This window comes from Hetaerina americana, unplaced genomic scaffold (genome assembly GCF_022747635.1).
Source record: "Hetaerina americana unplaced genomic scaffold, ioHetAmer1.1.p SCAF_8, whole genome shotgun sequence".
NCBI lineage: Eukaryota > Metazoa > Arthropoda > Insecta > Odonata > Calopterygidae > Hetaerina > Hetaerina americana.
This window is the reverse complement of record NW_027287427.1, coordinates 84,262,371-84,278,596: the sequence shown is the minus strand read 5'-3', so window position 1 is coordinate 84,278,596 and position 16,226 is coordinate 84,262,371. Positions and strand designations below refer to the sequence as shown.

At 39.8% G+C, this 16,226-nt stretch overlaps 1 protein-coding gene across 1 annotated transcript in view; it reads left to right on the top strand.

The window, feature by feature from the left end:
• Positions 1-2,252: 2,252 nt before the first annotated feature.
• Positions 2,253-16,226, top strand: part of LOC139697701 (thymidine phosphorylase-like) — a 41,132-nt gene continuing 27,158 nt past the window's right edge. The window contains exon 1 of the mRNA XM_071596524.1: positions 2,253-2,355. The gene's annotated coding sequence lies outside the window, so the exon portion shown is untranslated. The remainder of the gene's footprint in view (positions 2,356-16,226) is intronic.

The window sequence follows — 16,226 nt, the reverse complement described above, 5'->3', positions numbered from 1 at the left end:
AATAGGAAAGAATTGCGGGTAAGGTTCACGAAATGATTGCACAATATGAGTTTATTTCCCGATTTTTCCATAACATGGAACTTCATGTTTTCACCCCCATTTTAGGATAACCAAGTTTCATCTCTTCACTCTGGCCGTAACGTACGAGTCAAGAGCTGGCATGTATTCGAGCCAAGAGCTCAAAGAGTTCAGCTGTTGCATTTTACCGTGCCTCTGGGAGGAGAAACTAACAGCCGAGAGGTTTGCTCCTCCTCAGGGGATATCCGACTATAATACGAGGGTCATCCGGAAAGTAGTACCCGTTCGTGCCGCATGAAGTGCTGACGACGCGAGTAGCCGCTGGACGAGGTCAGATAGCTTCAGTGGCTTGTCTGCCTTCTCTGAGCCAAGTTGCGTGACGCTAGCATTGCCTGTGTTGTTTCTGTGATTGTTTACAATGTTTAAAAAAATTGAGAACGCCGCCAGTTGTGAAGTGAGGGCAGTGATTAAATTCCTCAATGCAAGAAACGTTCGCCCATGTGATATTCATCGCCAATTAAAGGAGGTGTATGGAGACAATGTAATGGACGAGTCGTCTGTTCGGCGGTGGTGTCGCAACTTCAACATGGGGAGGGGGAACACACACGACGATGAGCGTTCGGGGAGACCGTCTGTCATTACAGACCAACTGGTGAGCTCAGTTGACGAATTCGTGAGGAACGATCGGCGCGTCACAATTGATGACATCTGTGAGCATTTTCCCAATGTTTCTCGAACAATTGTTCATGAAATTGTTAAACACCATCTGCATTATGCAAAAATTTGTGCAAGATGGGTCCCTCGCGTATCTCAATGAGCTGGCGGCGAAGGACTATGCAGCAGGAATACAGAAACTTGTCACACGTTATGACAAATGCCTTAATTTGCTTGGAGATTATGTTGAGAAGTAGTTTAAAGTATCCTCTTTCAAATAAAATTTTTTATGTTTGTTAATATTTACTTTTGTGTCTTTATTTCACGAACGGGTACTACTTTCCGGATGACCCTCGTATTACGAGAGAGCATCCTTTCCCTCCAACCTGACTGCCCCTCCCTCTCTTCCCCTCCCAACCCCCTCTCCTCCATTCTTCCTGTCAGAAAATGGTGAAAAATCTTGTGCCATTTTGGAGTTGGGAATTAATTAATGCGGCAAATTTGGGAAACTGATATCTGGTTCACGTACTGTCAGTGTGAACGGTGCTCATGATAGTAACTATTAGCCATGGGCCTTCGGGAATACAAGGCTTGGAAAAAAACTTAAGCCTACGGTTAATCCAACTTCAGGGATATACGAGTTCAAAGTGATGCAGTGTTCAACTTGAAAATACTTAGTTTCCAACAGTGTGCCCAGTATTTGACCAAGTGTTTGCTGAATGACACTTAATCTTTTCACTGAGAATTTCACATAGGAAGTTTATCATACCCAAGAATGTTCTGTTTCTAATAAAAATGGATTGTGATGCTTGCATTTCAGTCTGATACTATTTTCATCGTTTTCATTTTGGCTTTTTTAATACTTTTCCCAATCGACTTTCATACTCCATTCAATTACAAATAGGAGTGCTTTCATTTATTACCGGATTGGTTAGTTCATTGACCTCGCATTGATAAAAGTATTAGAGTCTTCTCTTTTGTTAAAAATATAAAAGAGTCATCGGTAAAATTCATATGTTTGCAGACATAAATTATTAAATTTTAATAATACTTACATAATTGGTATCCCAGTTGACGTGATCTAATGCTTTGTAATCAAATTTTATCATTTACCTTCTGCCAATTTGTTGATAAAAGATTTAATATTGCAATTTTGATGAATTGTGCAGCTAAAACCGGAATAAATATATTATCTCTTGTTTGTTTTGTATTGCTATTTATTTTATCCCCTCCAGAATTGCCTTACCTATGCATGGAAATACAAAGAGAAAGAATTAATATTCAGAAGTCGTATATTTCACATGAAAATTAGCTAAATAAAATTAATATTTACCAATGCAGTATCAATACAACCGCAGATTTTCACTTTTTCATTAAAAAACGAACGGATAAGTAATTAGGAAGTACGTGTGAACAAAATCCAAATACGAAAAGCCCGCGGTTATCAAACTTTAGCGTCATCTCTGTGTCGAAAGCGGTACTGTATGGAATGACATGCGACCAGCAGCGCCTCAGACATTTAAAATGTTGGAACTAGCGGATGTTAAATGTGAAGTATAGCACATATATAATAGGCCCGTCCTGGTGTTGACCGTCCAGATAAAGAGTTGTCTCAGATCCCCGAACGGCAACTCGTTAAACGCGCGCCCCCGTCGATCGAGAAGGAATTTCAGGTTCCATTGGGTGAGTGCTGACATTTCAATTTTTTACTATCTCATTCATCAAAATAAAAAAATATAATGTGGCGAAGTAAATGTGGGTAGTCCACCTATTTTTGTGGTAACCGAGTCAAGTCGCCGTCTTTGCTATTCAAGAACGCATTTGCATCCTAGACTGTAACACACCAAATAATTCAAGTCGTGGCTATGACTAATTCCTAAAATATTTAATCGTCAAAGCGTTTCACGTGCGAGTTCGGAAGCCCAGCTAAGAGGGACGGGGAGCCATTTTATAGCGTTCAGAAATATTCTGGGGTTAAACGCCTCCTAACACCAAAATCCTTGGCTCCGCTCACACGTCGAGGACAACTCCTTAATTCTAAAAGTTCATTCATTACCTTTTGCCCCCGTTTTTCTTATTTAGTTTCCCAATGGGAAACACCACCTTTCATCTCCACTGCGGTGGTGAGTGGCAAGGGGTGCTTTGACACCAATGTGATTGTGGGTATATTATCATTATAGGTAATCTACCAGTAAAGGTAGGTTTTAGATGGACCCAAGCTAATAAAAAATTTCTTTGCCTCTCCCAATAGAACATGACCTAATATCCTACTCAACAACGACCCCCTATTCATCTCCGTACACTTTCTTCCTCCCCCTTCATTCCGTTCAACATCCCTATTCTAGTCCCGCCATGACCATTTAATAGAAATGGTAAATTTTGACAGTTTCTTTTCATTTTAATTATTGGGGTTCTTAATTTTCGTTCTATTATGACTCGAATGATGGAAGGGTGATGCATATTCCTTTGCCTTTCCCTCCCTATTGGAAAGATAGAGAGCCCACTTGGGAGGGGGGGGGGAAGGCCATCATTAAATTGCATCCCTTGATCGCCGCTCCTCCAGACTCCCCTCGGTGGAAAAATGATGTAGATCCTTTATCCATCCATCCTGGTGCTTGCACCCCTTGCCAAACGCCTTTGCGGTAGACCGCGGGGTATTGTAGATGTATATGAAGGGAAACAAGGGCATTAATGTGTATAAATGCGTTCTGAAGTGCTTTCCTCTCTTCTACAGTTGGTCTAGCCTACATTGGTGATAGTGTTGGTTCCTTGACTATTGATTTCCTATTTGCTGTCGATGATGGTTACCTATTAGTTAAAGCGTTAGCCTGATCTGGTGTGGTGAAGTGTTCAGCGGAGGTGAGACAAATTACTAGTGACGGGTGTACTAACCCTAATTTCGGCGGTCCAATCAAGTCTTCGCGTGACTGCCAATCGTGCGGGAGGGGTGGGAAATATCATTTGAGCCTATCGGCGCAGGGGCCGATTTCCTCTCGTTTCATTCGGATAATCTAACCGGGCAAAGGGAACTTGCTCTGAGGCCCTTACTACTCATGAGGTTTTTTATAGAATGAGTTTACCTTACTCCTCCACTCTCCCAAAGTGATCTCGAAGAGCTGCAAGCTTCCCTGGAGTTCTTGCCGGAGGATTGAACTAACAGACTTTGCTCCAGGGGGATTTTAACGTACGTGATGTTTATTGGGCTTTTGACCCAGTCAGTAACACAGCCCTATGCCTAGGAATGGAAATAGTGGTATTAATTGTGCTCATATTAATATGTTAAATGGATGCATAATTGAATTTTAGTTGAACAAGTAATTAAACTTTCCTTTATGTAGCAAACAACATCCTTGGCTTGATTTTCCAAGTAATTGGGAAGCTGTGCGGGTGCTCCGTTCAAATGTCTAATCTCAACATTGTCCTGACATAGTGTCAGACTATGTCCCCTATTCACATATGCCTACTGTTATCTGGTTCACTATCACAAGAGGTCACAAAGGAAGGCTCAACCGGAAGGGAATAGATAGTAATACTAGCAAGAACGAAGTTGGATGGTTAAGGTATAAGGGAGAGGAAGGGTGGTTAAATGATTAAGAAAAAGGAAAAAAAAGTATTCATTAAATACCCAAAAAAGACGTGCAAATTAAAAATACCCAACCGTATAGTTTCAGACTTAACTTTTTGGAAACTTTCCATCTTGGAAAAAATTTATAATTGACAGTTTTGATTTCCACTATAGTATTTTTATTCACACTAAATGAACACACATAAACTTTATCCAAAGAGCGAATAAAAATACCATTGTGGAAATCACAATGGCTAATCATCGTTTCTCTCAAATTTATCCAGTCATTGGAAATTCTTACGTGTAAGTACCTTCTTTCGTGCGAATAACTTTGTTCCAGTGTATGATTGAATTGATATTTGATTTATATGACTGATATGCGATACTTGTAATGATTCATATGCGTAATGGATAAGAGTCACATCAAGTGCCCTCAGGGAAGGTCCGCTATTGCTCCTGCTACACGTTCATGACATCAGGTCTCAGGTTTCCAGTACATGTCGTCTATTTGCTGACGATGCAGTGATGTATAGGGAAATACCCAGTCATGAAGATAAAGTATCATTAGCTAAAGACCTAAATGCTATCCAAAAGTAGTGCGAGACATGGGAGTTAGAATTGAATTTGAAAAAAAATGTGATACGATACATTTTTGGAGTAAGAGTATTTCACCCGAAAACAATTACACCATAAAGAGATCCAACAGGCAAATGTATGATCGGTAAAATATTTGTGCATGGGATCCTCACCATGTAGGCTTGATTTTGGAACTAAAAAGAGAGAAAGTTAGGTTTGTGAACAGTTGTGATGAACAAGGTAGCAGTGTCACGACTTAGATTACTTATCTGAGGATGTTAAAGATATATTGCAAGCTCCGACTTACTATGGCAGATCATATCACGTGCGTAAAATCAGGGAGATTGATAGTAGAACTGATAGATATGAAATGCCGTTTTTTCGTCGTGCTGTCAGAGATAAAAATAGATGCTACAGCAATCGTCTAGAAGATAATTAGAATTGGCAGTTTATCTATTTTTTCCATTCCTGCACGTTATTTTTTTTAACAGCTCCATATTTTTAGCAATTCTACTGCATTATTTGAATATACTTAAGCTGTTATTGAATATTGTTGCATGTAAGTACTCTTTCCTTCGTGCTATTAACTTTTTTTGAGTGCATGATCAAATTAATATTTGTGTAGAGGTGATATGATTGGAATTGTGTATGCACGGTTGGTGATCTAACACACCCTGCCACTCGCCATTGCGGCGGGTTGCGGTATATCATGTAAATGTAATAATTTACTTGAAAAACTATATGATTTCAAAGCAATAGTCAATTTCCAGATTTATCGGTAAATATCGTCTTTTAGCAAGGTTCAGGATACACCGGTTTAACAATGAACCAAAGGGAATTATCATGGCCGCAAACTATTTGGGTAGGTTAGACCATAAAGATGAGAAAGGTAGATAGACTCTAGTACAAAGAGATATAAATATTCGTTCTTTCCTCGGACAAACAGGAATCATAATAGTTGTAAGAAATCAGAGTCATTATAGAAATAATAAAGACATTCGATTTACAAGTGAGGACAAGATTAAACACTGCGTAGACCTAAGGTATATTCGTGGGATCATGTGCATGTGTATGTTAGTTGCTAATACATGTATTTGCATATGTGTGAGTTAAAATTGATTTTGCATTCTTTGTGGGCCTGAATTACCATGGATTTGTCAGTTTTGCAAACTTAACTTTTACTGGTTCATTTCCATTTTGGAACATGATGGAAGGTCAAGGATAACAGCTTTCGGCTTCACAGTCAGGTCTGGGCGATGGATGAAAATTAATTAAACGAAGATGAAAGAAGGCAGGCTATTCACTTATCTTCTTTATTTCCTGTTAAATCCAAGTTTATAGTCGTTTGAATTCTCGAGTGCCTCTGCAAAGAAGGTCGTTCTCTGCCCTTCAAGAAGAGAGCGCTGGGCCTATGCCACTTCCTCGTCATCCACGAAACACTGACCTTGTAACTGCTCCTTCCATGCTGGAGAGTTGTGAGAGGCACGGGATGCTGCGTTGGAGCAATACAGGCGACGTTGCAAATGCACGTGCGGGGAACTATGCCAAGTTATCGGGGGGGGGGGGATTATTAAAAAGCTTTATTTACAAATGAAAATTTTCTCTCCTAAATGCTTACCCAGGAATGATTAGAAATTGTTGACCCCTATTACTGAAGTAAGGGCATCGACGTCATCCAATTCACGCGTGTGACCACTGTCACACGAATAAATTAAAATTTTTGGTTGAAATTATTGGCTGCTGTTTGCCAACCAATGGATTCGCGTCCGACGCTTGATAGGAATTATTTCGATCGGTTTCAAACCTTTCAAACTCAGTCGCCACGAAAAAGAAGGTTTTTATCTTTCGGATCACCTGGAAGACCCTGGCATTCTCAAGGTGCCATTGGACAAGCCCCCTTTGTACCTTGAGTTTTGTCTTTGTTTGGCCTGAACTTGTCCGTTGAAATCATTCAATTTTAGTTACGAATGAACTTGAGAAGCTGATAATCAAACCCGCATATTGTAGTCTTGACACATTTTCAATGCAATATTGTTTCCACGCCAATGACGAATTTATCTCGACATTAAAAATATCAACTATTATAATGTCACTCGATAAAACTTGTTCGTACTTAGGAATTCGATCATATTCTTGATCCTTCGATCATCTTCACCCACTGAAAATGAAGTGCTTTCGAAAACTCAGAAATAGTCGAAGGCATACCATGCCGAGGGGCGTTGCAGTGTCGTCAGGGGCGGCAATCGGTGGGTAGAGAGCTTTCACTGGCTCAGACCAGATAGAGTGCTTAGCAGAACCACTGGAACCGATGCTTCTGGGTACAGCCGAACTGATGAAAGCTCAATGCACATTTCAGGCGCGTGGCCGTGGTCGAAGTTCATTGAAATTTTTTCCCCTTCATTTTTGCTCGCAAATCTTGCAAAAGTAAAAAAAGCGGTGGAATATTCACCACAATTACCTCAAATAACGATAGCAATGCGGAGATTTCTTCCTCGATATTCATAATCTCTCCCTTGGTTCAGACTATTGATATATGAACTTCATACCACCATCGGAATTTTGAATAAGGGGTGAGATAAACCCTCGAATATCAAAGCCAGTCGTTAAGGAGATTATTCTGGTTTTGATGGTTTTATTGGCATTGTGCTGAAGTGTATGGAAAACGTAGCAGAGTATGTAGAAAAACATATATTGCATTTTGGATTACTCGGCGAAAATGGAAGGACTTACACGCTGGGGCTTAAGGCTATAAAGAGTCTAAGAGGGATATTTCCCGATCAAAAGTACGTGCTTAAAGGCGCACTTAAGTATACACACAATGCGAATGCCATTCGTGTTCTGTTTCCATAACAACCAACTCACCACCCACAGCGCCTCTTGTGTCGCGAGCCGTGGGAAGGACACGCGCAAACGCTCCGATTCAGTACCAGCATCAAAGTCATCGGAATGGAACTGCGCTTCGATACCGAGCCAAGGGCTTTATGGAGAGTTTTATTTCACAAGGTGATGCCACTGGAATATTGCCGTTCACGTTTATTTTCAAGCAATGAGTTATAACACATTTTGATGCACGGGGGAAATATTTGACGGTGAAAAAATTCATTTGGTTAAAGATTTTACTTTTTACGTTTTTTTTTGTAAGTTTTTAGTTTACATTTTTTCCCTTGTCCCGTCCTCTCCATTATTTTACCTTATTCTTTATCCGTAACATCTGGTCACACATTTGTGGTGGATCAAGAAGTATTTATGTAGACATGAGTGTCATCGGTTATATAATGACGAGCTCCCCAGCGACAGCGTTGATTTCGAACATGCAGACAGCAGCTGGGTGACCGAGTGTCATGATTCAATGATACGCACCTATTCCACGGATGTAGGACACCACATTCATTTGCTTCACATTTTTATTTTAATAATCGATGTGTTAGATATTCTGCGACATGAATGAAATTGAATCTATTTCCTGTTAAGACGGATTATGTACGTTTAATGCAAAGACGAGGGGTTTAAATGCATGTACGTACATATTTGAACGTTTTTCAATGTTATTATTATTATTAAAAATACACATGTGCTGATAGACATTTTCAGGTGGCACACAAGTCCCAAAATAATCGCAAAAGATGTTTCATAAAATCAGACTTCAAAACACAAATCTCTTTAACAAAACAAGCGAATCCCCATCCCATTTACAACCATTAATCACCGGAAAAAAAAGATAAATTAAAAAAAAATTAAGCTATTACATATAATATAATACACCACACATCAATCAAATTGATGAAAATCAATGAAATTGTTGCATACATGTAGATGGTAAATGGCAGAGTTCTGATATTAAATTAATGATATCCTTCTCTCAAAAGGAGGAAAAAATTTCAAGTGGTATTATTTTGCGAAAAAAGTGGTAGCACGAATAAGCAAAATTCTACATCTACATCTATATAATACCCCGCAAGCCGCCGCAAGGGCGTGTGGCGGGGGGTGTTAGGTCACCACCCGTAAATAGGGAAAATACTACGTGCAAAATTCACAAAATGAAAAACTACACCCACAGTGGCGCACACACTCATGCAAAAATCCCTTCATCCAACAGTTTCAAAATTTCCAGTTCATAAGTTCGAAAAGTTCAAAAGTTCAGTTTTAATTTTAAACAAGATTTGTGTGAGAAATGGAGGAACCGTTTCGACGGACATATTTTGTGCATGAAACTGTCACTCCAGCTGAGAAAAATTTAATCAATATTCCAGCGCAGAATAGCCTATACTCCTAGATTACATTAAGCTTCATGCTAATTGCGGGAAATTAGGCATTTAAAAGCACGAAAAAAATCCACCCACATATTAAATAAAAGGTCTACCGCATTCTCCACTCGATCATCTCTTTCATTGACGACGTATCAATTTTCAAATCACTCTTGGGGCACTCAGTATTGCGACAGTGTGGAGATAGTTCGTAAACTTTCTTGAAAGGGCGTTTCTTAACAGCACCGCGCTGGCTTGAAGGCCTATAGAAATATTTTCTTCGGCGCATTGGCGTAAAGATAATGGGTAAACTGATGCTTCCTCTTTGTAAATACTTTTTTACTAACGGAACTCTTCTCTCAATGCTAAATTCTGATATACGAATTCGAGCCAATATATATTTCTCGTCAGGTTTAATTATTTATCAATAACGAAATCTAAGCATTTGTCTTGCAGCGAGGCCGTTAGTCTTGCACTCATTTCAATATTGATTTATAATTATCCATTTAAGATTTTATCTCCCGTTTATCAAAGATATGAGCAATAGTTAGCTTTGTTTGTCTACAACTATAAATATACCTAATGTGCATATATATTTATTTATGTATAAAAAAATAAACATACCTATATTTTTGTATGCATATATTTTTTCTCTTCGAAACAGAATACTCTTCTCCGACGCACAAATATGTGAAAACATTTATTAAGATACGGCCGTCATCATCTGATGATGACGGCCGTGCCGTCGGAACGTCAGAACTACATATGTGAGTGCCCTTTCTTTGTGTTTCTGTGTTTAAATGTTTTCATCAATGTGAAATTATATATATATATATACTCATATATACAGAAACAGTTATAAGGAAAAGGGATAGGAACACATATAAAGGACGAACAACTCTAGTGAACCGTTCGATTCCGCCTTCCCCACCTCTATTGTGTTCGTCCTTTATATGTGTTCCTATCCCTTTTCCTTATAACTGTTTCTGTATATATGAGTATTTATTCGCCGTTTGGCGGGATTTCGTGTTTGAATGTGTATTTGGCCAATGTGGCTCATCTCTTTCTTCTGGCTATGCGTGCCACAAAACGCACTGTTCCTTTCCTGTATGATGCTGTATGAATTCTAACCCACTGTCCTTTCCTTTCCTTGTGTATTGTCTATTTCTCCTTTGGTGGGCGAAACAGCCCCCTGACGCCATCTCTTGGCTGAAAGAATCGGGGCGCTTGGCGACATATTAGACCCACGGATCTCAGGGTAAATTGACTATCCTCGATAGCTCAAGTGGTTAAGAGCATCCGCCCGGCAAGTGGAAAGATCCGGTGTTCGAGTCCCGGTTGAGGAAATATTTTTACTCTAGTGAACCGTTCGATTCCGCCTTCCCCACCTCTATTGTGTTCGTCCTTTATATGTGTTCCTATCCCTTTTCCTTATAACTGTTTCTGTATATATGAGTATTTATTCGCCGTTTGGCGGGATTTCGTGTTTGAATGTGTGTATATATATATATATATATATATATATATATATATATATATATATATATATATATATATGTATGTATATATATACACACATGATGTATATTTATAGTTCGCTGCAAGCCAAATGCTTAGATTTCGTAATTGTAAATAATTAAACCTATATTTATAGTCATAGCTAACTACAGGGATTTTAATTGCTCATATCTTTGATTAACGGGAGATACTCGGTCACCTAGCTGCTGTCTGCTTGTTCGAAATCACATTATCGCTTGGGAGTTTGAAATATTATAAGCCATGACTGTAATATACATCGAAGAGTATTTCACCCGAAAACAACCAGACCATACTCACCGGGGCAAACGTAAAATCGGTAAAATACTTGGGTATAACGATGACTAAGAATATGTAAAAAACATTCGTGAAATTTGCGGGTTAGAAAATAAAACTTTGGATTCATAAAAGGATACTTGGGAATTGTAATGAGAGAGTCAAGGAAATTTGCTATTTCACGTTAATTAGGCCTCACCAAGAGTATTCTGCGGGTGTATGGGATAGACCTCACGGCTTAGTTCTGGAACTAATTAGAGAGCAACGTAGAGCAGCTAGGTTTATGAAAAGCCATAGGTTGAAATACAGGTTAAATTTATTACGTTAATTCGAAGCAGGAAAATTACCTGAGGATGTAGAAGACATATTACAGACTCCGACTTACTGTGATAGATCAGATCACGTGTATAAAATAAGGGGGATTGATAGTAAAACGGATATATTCAAAATGTCGTTTTTTCCTCGCACGATTAGAGATAAAAATAGTTATCACAGCAATCGCGTAGGAATTGTAATGTGTGTGTGTATAACACACACATTACAATGTGTGTGTGTTTAACATAAATACTCATACATACAATCACGCACAGCTTTGAGAAATACTACGAAGGGAATATTCTTCTTATCACTAACCGGAACGGTACCAGATTTTGTCTGTTAGTTTCCGTCGCTCCTTAAAGAGGAGCGTGGCTTCTTGCTGCTGTCACTACGATCAGCAATGGGCAGTCATGTCCACGCACGTGATAAACAGTTTTTTTAAAATTTAGCTCAAAGATTAGAACAAGACATAGATTGGATATCTAGGACATAATAGCATTATATCGATTACAATTTTTTTGTTTCTTAGATTCAGCGAGAGGGGAAACGTTTAGTTCAGGCGCTAACCGCGACAAGTGGTTAATAGACTATGAAAGTCTGGAAAATTTGATTTTGTTGCATCGCCATTTATCCAAAAGGAAAATGTTGCATACTTACAAATGATCTTGTTTTAGCAAATGCCACTCCTCATTCAGCACGCCTATAGCTAAATTAAAGAGGTGCCCAACGACAAGGAGGCGAGAGAGGGTGGAGGCGGTTGGATAGTTTTAGTGGTCGATATTGATGCCGGGTGGGTCGCAATTGTCCATTGGTAGAGCGTTGGACTATTGACCGGAGGGCCCGAGTTCGATTCCCGGGCAAGCTTCTCTGGGCATCTGCAGCTTTACCCGAGCTATGTGATTTTTCGGGTACCAGATCTTCCTACGAAGCCATAACCGGCACAAGGAAAGGAACTGGCCCCCCTACCCTGATATGTGAATTTCACATGCCATCGGGCTTAGCACTGGGTGAACTCTACCATCACCTGCCAAACCGACCTTCGGGTTGATTAGTGTGTTTATGGTTTTTTATTCACTCCGGGAAGCTTGATAGAGTTTAGCTCCCATATGTGAGCCATCTCAAGTGCTTTCATTTCTACACTGTTTGCGGATTCGTGGAAGGTTTCAAAAACCGAAAAAGAGTTGTCAATAGATTGGTAATGGGAACCAGCGTGAGTCGGATGGGATAATTAAAGAAGGCGGGAGATTTAGTAGAGTAACGATGATTGCTTATGCGGAGGGAAAGAGTGGAAGGGCATTCACCTACGTAGAGGGTAGGACAGAAGTTTACAGGAGCGGTAGTAGATTAAGTTTTTTGAGGTGCAAGTGGCAAAGGAATGCTTTTTGAGCTGGAATTTTGGAATCAGGAAGGTGGTGGGTCAAAAACGAGGGCAGCTTTTGCCACGTGGACGTTAGCCTTACAGATTTAAAGATGTCCCGCTAGTTCGATGGGCGTTTAAATAAGACAGGTGGGCGATGTGGAAATAAAGTGATATCAGACTGATTTTGTTGTATAATGGGGTAGAGTTTTATAGAGGATTATGTGTTTGCTTTTGCGGGTTTCCGGGAAGAATGTGGTGATTATACGAGTAGGAAATTTTGGGCGGTTAGTGTATTTATGTTGGGAGAGGATGTTGGTGTAGACACGGATGCAACGGACTGACATTGAAAAAGAAATGGAGCATTTTGTGTGTGATGGGTGGGAGCTATTGAAATGAAGGTATTGGACCGGTTTAATGAGGACTGAGGTGTTGCATTTATTATTTTGTAAGTGAATGTCGATATCGAGGAAAGTAATAGTTGAGTCAGATACAGATGATGTACAAGATACCGAGAAGGAAGAGTTGAGAGTGGAAATCAAGTAGGATAATGTTTCACGTCCGTGGGACGAAAGAAGGAAGGTGTCATCGAAGCAGTTGGCCCAGAAGAGTGATCTAAGGGTTTGATGTTGAAGGAAGGTATCCTTGAGTTTTCCCACTTGCATTTTGGCGTGTGCAGGAGCCACACGCGTAACCATTACAGTGATTTTTGTTTGTAAATTGAATTTCCTCGTATTGTCAAAATTGAAGGCATTTTTTGTGAGAGCGAGTTGAGCCAGTTCAATGAGAGAATCCGTTGAAGGAGTTTGTGTTGTGGGTCGTAGGGAGTTGCAATATTTAAGGGACTCAAGGTCTTCTTTGTGGTGGATGGAGGTGTGGAGAGAGGTGACATCTATTGTGGCTGTGAGAAAGTTAATATTTTGAGGAATCAGATGGTGCGAATCTTTGATGTGGGAAGGGAGGGAAGTCATTGTGTGTTGAAGGCGATGGTCTATTAATGCGGATATTCGTTTTGGGGGTGATTTAATGCTGGATAAAATGTTATGTACGGGGTTATTTGCTTTATTTATTTGGGTAGTTAATTGAAGTGAGTGTGGTGTGATGCCATGAGAGGGGTTTGGGTTCATTTTGGGAAGCTGGGGGTCATAGGGTGAGTGCTACGTTGTTGCATTTTTTTTCAACAGAATATATGACGAGATACTTAATTTTAACAACAAAGGACAATATCTCTAGGTAATCCATTTCAAATTCGTTGTTGCATGATATTTTAGTATTTCATGGACCCCATAACAGGGAGAAAAATAAGGGACTCAACTAAATAATATTTGGCAAGAAATAGCTGATTGATTCGATGTGGGCTAAATAGGAGTAGGTAGCGGTAGAGGAAATTACGTGTGAGTTCGCGTGAATGTTGGAAGATGTAGGCGTGACATTTAGGGAGGAGGCTTAGTTGGGTAGCGGAAAAGGGGATTTTGATGACTTGACTATTGAGTATGATAGGAAGAGATAAGGTGAGAAACCTACACTCATTATTCACGTCTGGATGCTACCAAGCAATCATAGAGAGGAAGAAGTCGACAGGGTTAACAATTTGTTATAGGAAATAATGGAGGGTTTTCCAGGAGGGAAACAATAGATAGTGATGGGGTATGGGAACGTGACGGTCAATGGACTTGTGGTAAATACAAGCAAGTGCCTCAATTATTTGGCCAAAAGAGGACTTATTCAAGAATTCTTGGTGCCCAGAGACACCAAGAATGGAACCCAGACGCCTCTTCGCCAAGTTGAGTAATATTTTGGTGCGAGATCTTCCAGAGACATTGTGGGTAGTGCAGGCAAAGAGACCGCTCCCATCTCTACTCCTATGTCTGAATTCCGAATGCCGTCACACATATTCGAACAAGGGAGAGATCTACCCTCGACTATTAAAACCAAACTTTTGGATTCTTACAATGATCATCAACGCTGAGATTAGTCGACTCGACCGGTTCCCCTGTCAGTTCTATTCCTGACGTCACGCTCTATTATTTATGTACCATCATTCTGTCTAGTAACCGACCGAATACTTGGTGCCACTGCTAATATAATATTTGTATTTCCACTAACTATTGATGTAATCGTATTTTTCTTTGAGAGAACATACTTTGAAACCCATTTGCCAATTCAAATTAAATTTGAAAAAGATTTTCAGCACGTTGGCCAAATTCGATGTTTTTAAACGTACAAGCTCCGGGTTCGCCTCAAAGGATATTGGAAAACACCATTCCCGGAGTTTTCTATTGAAAAGGTACTGAATTCCATAGCGATGAACCTCGAGTGGTGCGAAATGCTATCTTTTCCACCAAGGCTGTTATCAGCAACCCATAGGGAGGGGAGCAGTCACTGGGAAACGCCTACGCTCCCACGCTCATCTCATAGTATATGTGTCATTCATTATTGGCAAAAATAGGGAAACTCTTAGCAAAAGAGACGCTTTTCAATTTATACAAGTTATCACACTAAGCCATACATTTTCGGAGGCATAATTGCTATATTTAAGCCGAGTAACGGAAAATATTTGTTTATAAATTCTCTGAGTGAATTCTTCTTTGATATTCTGTTTACGATCTTTTAAATGAAAAATACAGTGAACCGATTCTTCTTTGTTTGTCTTCAATAAGTTCTTGACGACCTCTCTTCAAGAAGGAATGAATGCCCTGCCCTTAAGACCCTCTCGTAATAAGGATTTATCGTTCCTGGAAATTAAACATGTCCTCTTACTAGAGGAACGGAAGCGCAAAAGCAAGAAAGGAACAAAAAAGGTTTCTATAAAGGGGGCATAAGCAGTGAAATAGATACATCGAGCGGACAGATTCAATGAAGAACTTATGAATTTGTATATTATGAAAACATCTATCATGAAGCATTGTTCATAGTTTTCCTTCGAATATGTGACAGTGAAATGACAACCCTATTCATTGGAGACAAGACAATTTATCAACTTAAAACTCAGGTCAAGACCTATTCCATGAACAAAAGTTTCATTTTAACAAAAAATTGATCAATATTGTAAACATTTCAAATGAGGACCTTTCGCACGAAAATCGGCGGCATGAAAAAAAACGCGTTTAGAGAATTATGTGTGCGTTTCAGGATACCTGATTTTTTCTGATCAATCTCGGAAGGTGTTGCCTTGCCGTAAATATGAAAAAAGGGAGCAGTAAGTCAGGGTTTGAAATTGCAAAGAGAATTTATGGATAGTCACGTCTAAACGAAAGAATTTGGCTGATATGTAACTGATAATGATTCATCATCGAAAGAGCATACAGATAATGTGATTACCAATACTAATTAAGAATTGGATTAGTAATACACACATCGACAACCTTAGGTAACGCTTTTTGTCGATTGTGCAACTCACGGGGGCTATGGGACGACTATATTACTAGTTTTTGAGTCTACTCAATCTAAGTGTAACCATAAACCCTGTAATCAACCCGAAGGTCGGTTTGGTAGGTGATGACAGAGTTCACCCAGTACTAAGCCAGACGGCGTGTGAAATTCACACATCAGGGTAGGGGGGCCTGTTCCTTTCCCTATGCCGGTTATGGTTTCCCAGGAAGACCTGGCACCCGAAAAATCGCATAGCTTGGGTGGAGCTGGAGGTACCCAGAGACTTGCCCGGGAACCGAACCCGGGACCC